At 38.8% G+C, this 7,400-nt stretch overlaps 1 long non-coding RNA gene across 1 annotated transcript; it reads right to left on the reverse strand.

Moving 5' to 3' along the window:
* Positions 1 to 598: 598 nt before the first annotated feature.
* On the reverse strand, positions 599 to 7,042 carry LOC143100075 (uncharacterized). Its single transcript, XR_012981824.1, has 4 exons — positions 6,964 to 7,042; positions 5,833 to 5,942; positions 3,503 to 3,615; positions 599 to 1,690 (listed from the first exon to the last, which is right to left on the reverse strand). It is a non-coding gene; the product is annotated as an uncharacterized LOC143100075 (long non-coding RNA).
* Between the last annotated feature and the right edge of the window lie 358 nt (positions 7,043 to 7,400).

A 7,400-nucleotide genomic window follows, 5' to 3' on the forward strand; every position in this document is an offset into this window, starting at 1 on the left:
TATGTTGAAAGACGTGAAAGAAATGACAGAGGCTTGCACAAATTCATAATTTAAAATAAAACGTTTCACTTTCGCTATCATTGCGAGAATAGGCTACAATATGGAAAATGTTCCCTTTCAGTCTGCTCGGCTCCAAACATGTATGGGATTTCCTTAGCCTGTGCTACACCTTTCCAAGAAGTTTTGTGAAAATTGTACCGGTAGCTTTTGCAATATTGTTGACAGCCCTACCTCACCGCAGTAGGGTGCAGTAAATGGAAGCTTTTGAATGCGCACACCACTAACGAAAAACGGAAAATCACCAGGACAAACCACTCAGGGGTGTAGGCTACTCTGGAACCAGAGGTCACTAATTTGTGCCTTATTTACGTTTGATTACATTTCAGATGCGCGTTGGTTTCCTGTAGGCCTAGTATAGCGCTTTATTCTTTCTTTATTTTTCTATGTCCGTATATTGGGGGGGACACGTCCCCCTCAATGTCTATGGTGACTACGGCCCTGGTGCAACTTTACCAAACAGTATAGAAGTAAACCCCCTCTCCTTGCCCCGCTCTCTCCCGCGCTCCCTCCCTCCCTCTCACTCTCCCTCCCTCTCCTGCTCAATGAACACGCGCGACTTAAATAAAACATTCACAATCGTGAAAGCAATGATATGACGCATAGAAGACGACTAGCTAAATTACTATTAAATCCGCTTAGCATCATTAGCAAGCTGCACATATTTGTTTAAAACTGTTGCATTGAAGTTCATCTCAATCATCTCAATACCAACGTTTCCCAAAAGGGCCTGTCCCAAGGAGAACAAGTATTACATTGAAACTTAAACACACATGGGGAAACTGAACAGTCCAATCAGTAGACTGATAGGCTAAGCTAGCCAACTATGCTACTTTGTTTACAATATTTCCAGGCTTCAACCAGACAGCTGAATTAAAGAGGTAGAATTGTAATAAAAAATAGTAGGCCTAGGCTATAGGCTAATCTGCATAAAGTGTGCTGTCATAAATGTCATTCAGAAAAATATTTTTATATCAGGATATAAAATAATAGATATATTATATTGTAATCCTCTGGTGTTCTAAGGGAGGCTATTAAAATGTTATTTAATAAAATGTCGAAAAAATCGAAAATGTCGAAAAAATCGAGATTCGTATGGAACCGTGGGTCAAAAATCGTGATACAAACCGAATCGTGAGGTTGGTGTATCGTTACAGCCCTAGGTGGTATCCATGGTGGGAGTTGAAGGCTGGGGACAGTGATCCTTAGCCAGACCCCAGCAGAGGTAGAAGAGGGTCCTGTACTGAACCTGTTGAAAAATGTGTTCAGCTCATTGGCCCTATTCAGACTCCCCTCAGCCTGATTCCCCATCCACACATCTCGATCTTGTTGTTATTCTGAAGCTTGCTCTCCAGGTTCCTCCTATATTCCTCTTTGTTCTCTCTCAGGCTCGCTTTCAACTCCCTCTGCATGCTCCTCTGCATCTCTCTGTCACCATCCCTGAAGGCTTTCTTTTTCTTATTCAATAACTCCTTTAGATCTCTGGTGATCCAGGACTTGTTATTGACAGTCTGTCATTGAGTCAATGTCATTTCCATGGGGTTCACAGAGCACATCCCAGTCTGTGACCTCAAAGCACTCCTGCAGAAGCTCGTTAGCTTTCTTTTAGAGTAGCTTTATCACCAAACTCCATCTAAGAAAAATGCAATAAAAAGTCAGTAATTATCTTCAAAGACAAGCATGATATCACAATATATTTCTTATGATTGTTAAAATCATGAAAGTCAGTAATCTAGTGGCTAAGGAGCTCTGCTAGTATGTAGTAGCATTAAAACTTGTGGGTTCCATACACAACTTTCATCATTGTGCCCCTGAGCAAGGCATTTACCCTGAGATGTTCTTGGGACAATGGCCGTAAAACTTCAAATAATAGCAGAGTCCCAAATAGACGCCTGTCTCTTTCAAACGCCTGGTGTAGCTACAGGTTTGGCTTAAAGGCCGGTCTCAAATAGAGGCCTGGTCTGTTTTTTTTTTCGGGTTGTATTTAATCTTCTAAACCACGTTAGATCGTCTATTTAATGCCCAATTCACACCAAAGATTTGCAATGAGACGAAACCGTTGCAGAAACTAGGAGTTGCAGCGGTGTGAATTAGATATTGCACGTCGTTGCAAGCCGTTGCAAAGCATTCACCATGTCTAGTCACAGTTGCAAGGTTTAAGAATGTTGCATTACGTTGCTGGTTTATAGAATGTTGCAGCTCATCTCGTTGTGAATAATTGGCGTGAGTATGGTGCAGACTGTGCACGCTAATGTTATGATTAGATGGCATTAAAAGACTGCGGTGGGGTAAAGCTAGATTTCCAAATTGTATAACTTTTTTCAATATGAACTATGCCTATATGTTCGACTTCGTCATCGTTCAATTCATCACTTTTGTTTCAAATTTGTTCATAGGCCAATGGTAAGCTTGTTTTGGTAAGGGTTCGCAAACGCTATTCTTTATTCTAAATGCGTACTGCCATGGCGAAGAAGTAGGCTATGATTTGAAAAGCTTTGTATGATTTGTAAGCTGAATGTTGTCAAATTTGCCAAATAAAATACGGGAGAAACAATATGGTTCATGCTCTCTCATGCTGTTTCATTCGTGCCGAAAAGGAGGGAGAATGAAACATTACGCACATTCCACTTTTGCATAAATAATTCCTGAACGGTTTTGGTCAGGGCTGATAATGCAACTGTATTTGACAAAGGACAGATATAGGCTAGGTTGCTAGTGACAAAATATGAGCTTTCAGTGTGACACAATCTCTTGTAAATTACGTTTAATTAAAACGTGTTTCATCTGTTCTGGCTATCCCCGCTATTTAAATCTTCTCTCACACAACGAACAACATCTCAACACTAAATGAATGATGATCCGTAATTGTCATCGGATAGCCTAGTCATATGGGTAGACATTCAGTGTGTTTGAAATAATTAATTCGATTATATTTTCCATCTTTGCAGGGAAAAGTTTTATGTAAAGGGAATTAAAGGCCGGTCTCATATAGATGCCTGTCTCTAATACTAGCCGTTGCAGTTTGGCGATTTGGGAAAATAAAAGCCCTGGCTATGGAGTTTTACAGTAATATAATTAACATGTGTAAGTCGCTTTGGATAAAAGATTCTGAAGTGTTAAATGTATACTTTGCACGTGACGTCACTGGCTGGCTGGCTTGTCCAGCAACGAAACCCAGTAAACTATTCAAGGATCTTGCCAGGATGTCGCCAGTTTTACTATACGAGTACTATAAGTTGGTGTTTTGAGGTGAAAACTAGATAGTTGCCAGATAGTTTTTGTGTGACTGGATGCACTAGCCGCTGATGAGATAAGCCGGGGTCATGTTTTGAACTACTTATCAAGCTGTCATTCGCCAGCAGGCAGGGTGTACATATTCAGATGAGGACCTCATCACATGATAGAACACATGCAAATGTTAGCCATTTTTGTCAGCAATTCTTACCTGCCAAGTATCCATGGTAGTCACGTGATTGCAAAGTATGAATAAGCTTATTCTGTCTGTTGTGGTCGGGATCGATGAAATTACCTGAATTTCTGAAATGTTGAAATAACAACCTATAAATAAGCAAATGATATGTAAGGGCATATGCATTACAGACAAGTTGCAATCAGTAGCCTGGCCCCACCCACCTTGATCTCCTTTCAGGGAGATACTACTCTGGAACACGATAGTTCACTAATCTTTCCCCTCAGACCAACAAAAATGTCAAGCCACGAGAGGGACGAGAGGGAATGACGAAACTGAAACGGACTGTGATAAACTATAGTAGCAACGTCTGTAAACATCAAAACATTGCAGAAATTGATTTACAACAAAGTTAGTCCCACATACATTGTTTCTTGACTGTCGATGCTGTATATTGTACAGTTACTATACTATACAGTTTGTGAAGTCTATGCAAGGTAGGAAGTAACATTGGAAATCTTTCAATAATGTGGACAAATGATTTCAAAGATAATGCTCCTGCATCCAATGAACCCACACCCATTTCCATCATGCAAAATCCAATGAACCCACACCCATCCATTCAGTCATGCAAAATTTCCCCACCATTTTCAAAAAACTCATGTGAAACTAACCCATCTCCCAATAAACCGTTGATTTGTCACTCATTAAAGTTACGCATCAATCAACTTTTGGGGCATGGCCTATAATGACTCTATTGCCTCAAATTTAGTACACACAATCAATACATTCTTTGTACGCACACTGAATTTTATGAAATTCTGTCCATTGGGGATGCTACAGCCCCTACATGTCAATATCTCATGACTAGGGGTGGGTGATGTATCTCAATATTTTTTGTGATTTTGATGATAACGATAATTAGTCGATATCCTTTAAAAAATGTATTTGACCCTATATTAGTATATTATTTTTTCTATAATTAGGCTACACTGAGCCTGATCTATTTATACCAGAGCTTTTCTTAAAGTGAAGTTAATACCTTTTTGTATAGCTCACAGCATTTTCATTTACATGTTAAAGCCTTCCCTAGAATTAGGAGGTGGGTCATGGGGGGATGACTGCCAAGCAAGGCCCACGTCAATTCCGACAATTCACGGCAGTTTTTGGTGTTGCCTGCAAATTGCCGTGTACAGTCGTATACCTGAACTTCCACGACAATTTCCAGTGCCGCATACTGACGAAAATCAGACCTTTTGTGATGGCTAATGATTATGAAAAAATCCCATAACGATGCTAACGGTTAGCATAATTGATAAAAGTAAGCTCCATATTTAGAGTGAACTTCAGTCCATTTACAAAAGGGTTACATAAGAACAGTTATTTGTTTACAACTGTTTATAACTTAAGAGTTATATGTTTACAACTGACTATTAAAATACTCAAAGGCTAATAGTTTCTCTCCATACAATACCATGTTGGAAATAGCGTGACTGTTTAACTCATAGGCTACAGTCTATTTTTTTACTCGTCAATGCCACTTGAATCAAGTAGCCGCACAAAATAAACATTAGGCGTGCGTGTGACAACGTGGACTCACTAGTGATTGTGTGACTTGCTCTGCTGCAGCAAGGCGCCTCTCTCACATAGGCTACTCTTCCTGGATTTAGTGAATGTATGCAGTTTTAATGCATGATTTTGAGTGTGCCCCCGCCCCCATCTAAGCAATTTAAATACTTAATAATGTCAATTTGCACATCGTTAAAACAACAATCACAATATTATCGCAGACGATATATAACGCCCACCCCTACTCATAATATAAAAAATGTGAAATTTGCCACTTTTACACCTGGCGTGATGGCATCACATCTCCTCATATGTCAATTCACTCGCTCTTCACAACGGCCAAATATCAGTTGTCAGTATTGGCAATATCTTTTCTTGTAATGGTCCAGTCTTGTTCAAATGTGGTACACACAATCAATGGTACACAATCAATGCGGCATGCATTGGACGCACATCAAATTCTGTGAATGTGCGTCCCTACAGAGTGCTACAGCCTTCATGTCAATATTTCATGAACCGTCATTCAAATTTCAGTTGTCAATATATTCTATTCTAAATGGTCTATACTAATGAAACTTCATAGGTTTCTTCATAATGACACAGAGAAGCATATCTCATAACCTGATTAACATATACAGAAATGGGCATACTTATACTTTGTCCCATTTCCTCGGGACTTTCAACCTGCTCAAGGGCACGTCTTGCCATTTTGCTTGGACACTGACAATTACTGGTAGCATTTACAGTACATTTAATATGAGCTAGGCTTGAGTCTATACAAAATGTAATATTCTTACTTCATATAATGACATTTTAGGTTTCAGAAAAGGCTGTGAAGAAGAACGCTTTAGTTCAGGTGGATGCACAATAGAGGTAGGCACACCGAAAGCAGATAAAACATCTCTTCCTGTAAAATGGAAAGAAACAGGTATCAAAATGGGAGAAAAAATATTAAGGAAGGTGAATTCAGGTACATTGGGACATCAAGTAATTTGAGACAACATAACATTTTATTTCTGCCCTGAAAAGTCAATGTTTTTGATTCCATGACCTGGAAGCATACAGCTTAAGTCACATCACATAATTTAATTGAAATCACTTATCATTTAAAAGGTATTGGAGGAGAGTGGTTTAAATAAGATCTGGATATGTAGCAGGACAGCTAGGAGTTTAGACACTTCACTCTCAGTGAGATGGGTGAAAGAAGGAAATCATTCACCATTATCCGGTGAGATATGTTCAGCATTTGAAAACACAACTGTCTAATATAACTCAACAGTCCCACCCCCCTTACGTTCCAGTAAGAATTCAATTCAATTTCTCCATTGAGAACCAGACATTAAATCGTAACCTTTCATGGTAGACTTAAAAACAGCTATGACATGACTAAGCGATTGTATGCTCAAATAGATGCCAAAAGTTAATGGGGCATATATCTTGTTTTGATAAAAATATGCTTTGTTCCAGGCAATTATTTTCAGGGAATAGAGAAGTACATAAGTGCAATGACAGAATGAATGGAGCTAATTGATAAATAGAGAATGAAAGAGGCAGGATCATTTAAAAATCAAACCACAATAACACATCAATCAGGCTATAATGACATTTAAAATATATTTTTTTTAAATTGAGTCGACATAACAAATGCACCAATAAGGCTATGTCCCAAATTACCAAACATGATGTCCCAACTAATCCAATAGGCTATTTTATTTATTTATTATTATTTATCTTTTTATCCTTTATTTAACCATGCAGGTGAGTTACAGATTAAAGGCAGCAGACATTTATAGGCTATAGCATAGGCCTACTGTATACAGAATTATAGCATTCAAATTAGGCTACCTAGATTTACCCAATAAGCGTAAAAAAACAGACATAAACTAATTTAGTCCTATAATAGGACATTGTGTTGTTTCTTAGCCTACCTGTAATGTAGAACAACAAGTCTGGATTAGGCCTATATTCGCCAATGACGACTAACGACATAGTTTTAGTCAGCACACACATCATGTAGATGTGGTCTTGAGAATGCGATTGAGGCAACATCCTACAGTGTAGGCTTATATAGGCTCTGAGTCAGACTGTCTCTTATCCACAAGCTTAGTCATCAGTCATGAGTCATGACTGAGGCATTGTGGAAATCACCGAGGCTATGCGTGAGATGAGGTCCAAATTGCGTGTATTCAGCGGAGAGACTAGACAGCGGTTTTCTTAAGCGATATTTTTGGTGAAATTGAGATTGTCTATATCAAATGAAAACGCTAGATCATCTCTATACTGTCAAAAGGACAGTTTCTCGAAAGCTTCGTAAGCAGTAGTCTAGGTTCAGAAAATCCCTCTTCTTTGTACACATGAATAAATA

This window comes from Alosa pseudoharengus, unplaced genomic scaffold, assembly GCF_046254945.1.
Source record: "Alosa pseudoharengus isolate Yale_2024_CS ecotype anadromous, Long Island Sound unplaced genomic scaffold, YU_APseudo_1.1 YU_APseudo_1.1_scf_3, whole genome shotgun sequence".
Lineage (NCBI taxonomy): Eukaryota > Metazoa > Chordata > Actinopteri > Clupeiformes > Clupeidae > Alosa > Alosa pseudoharengus.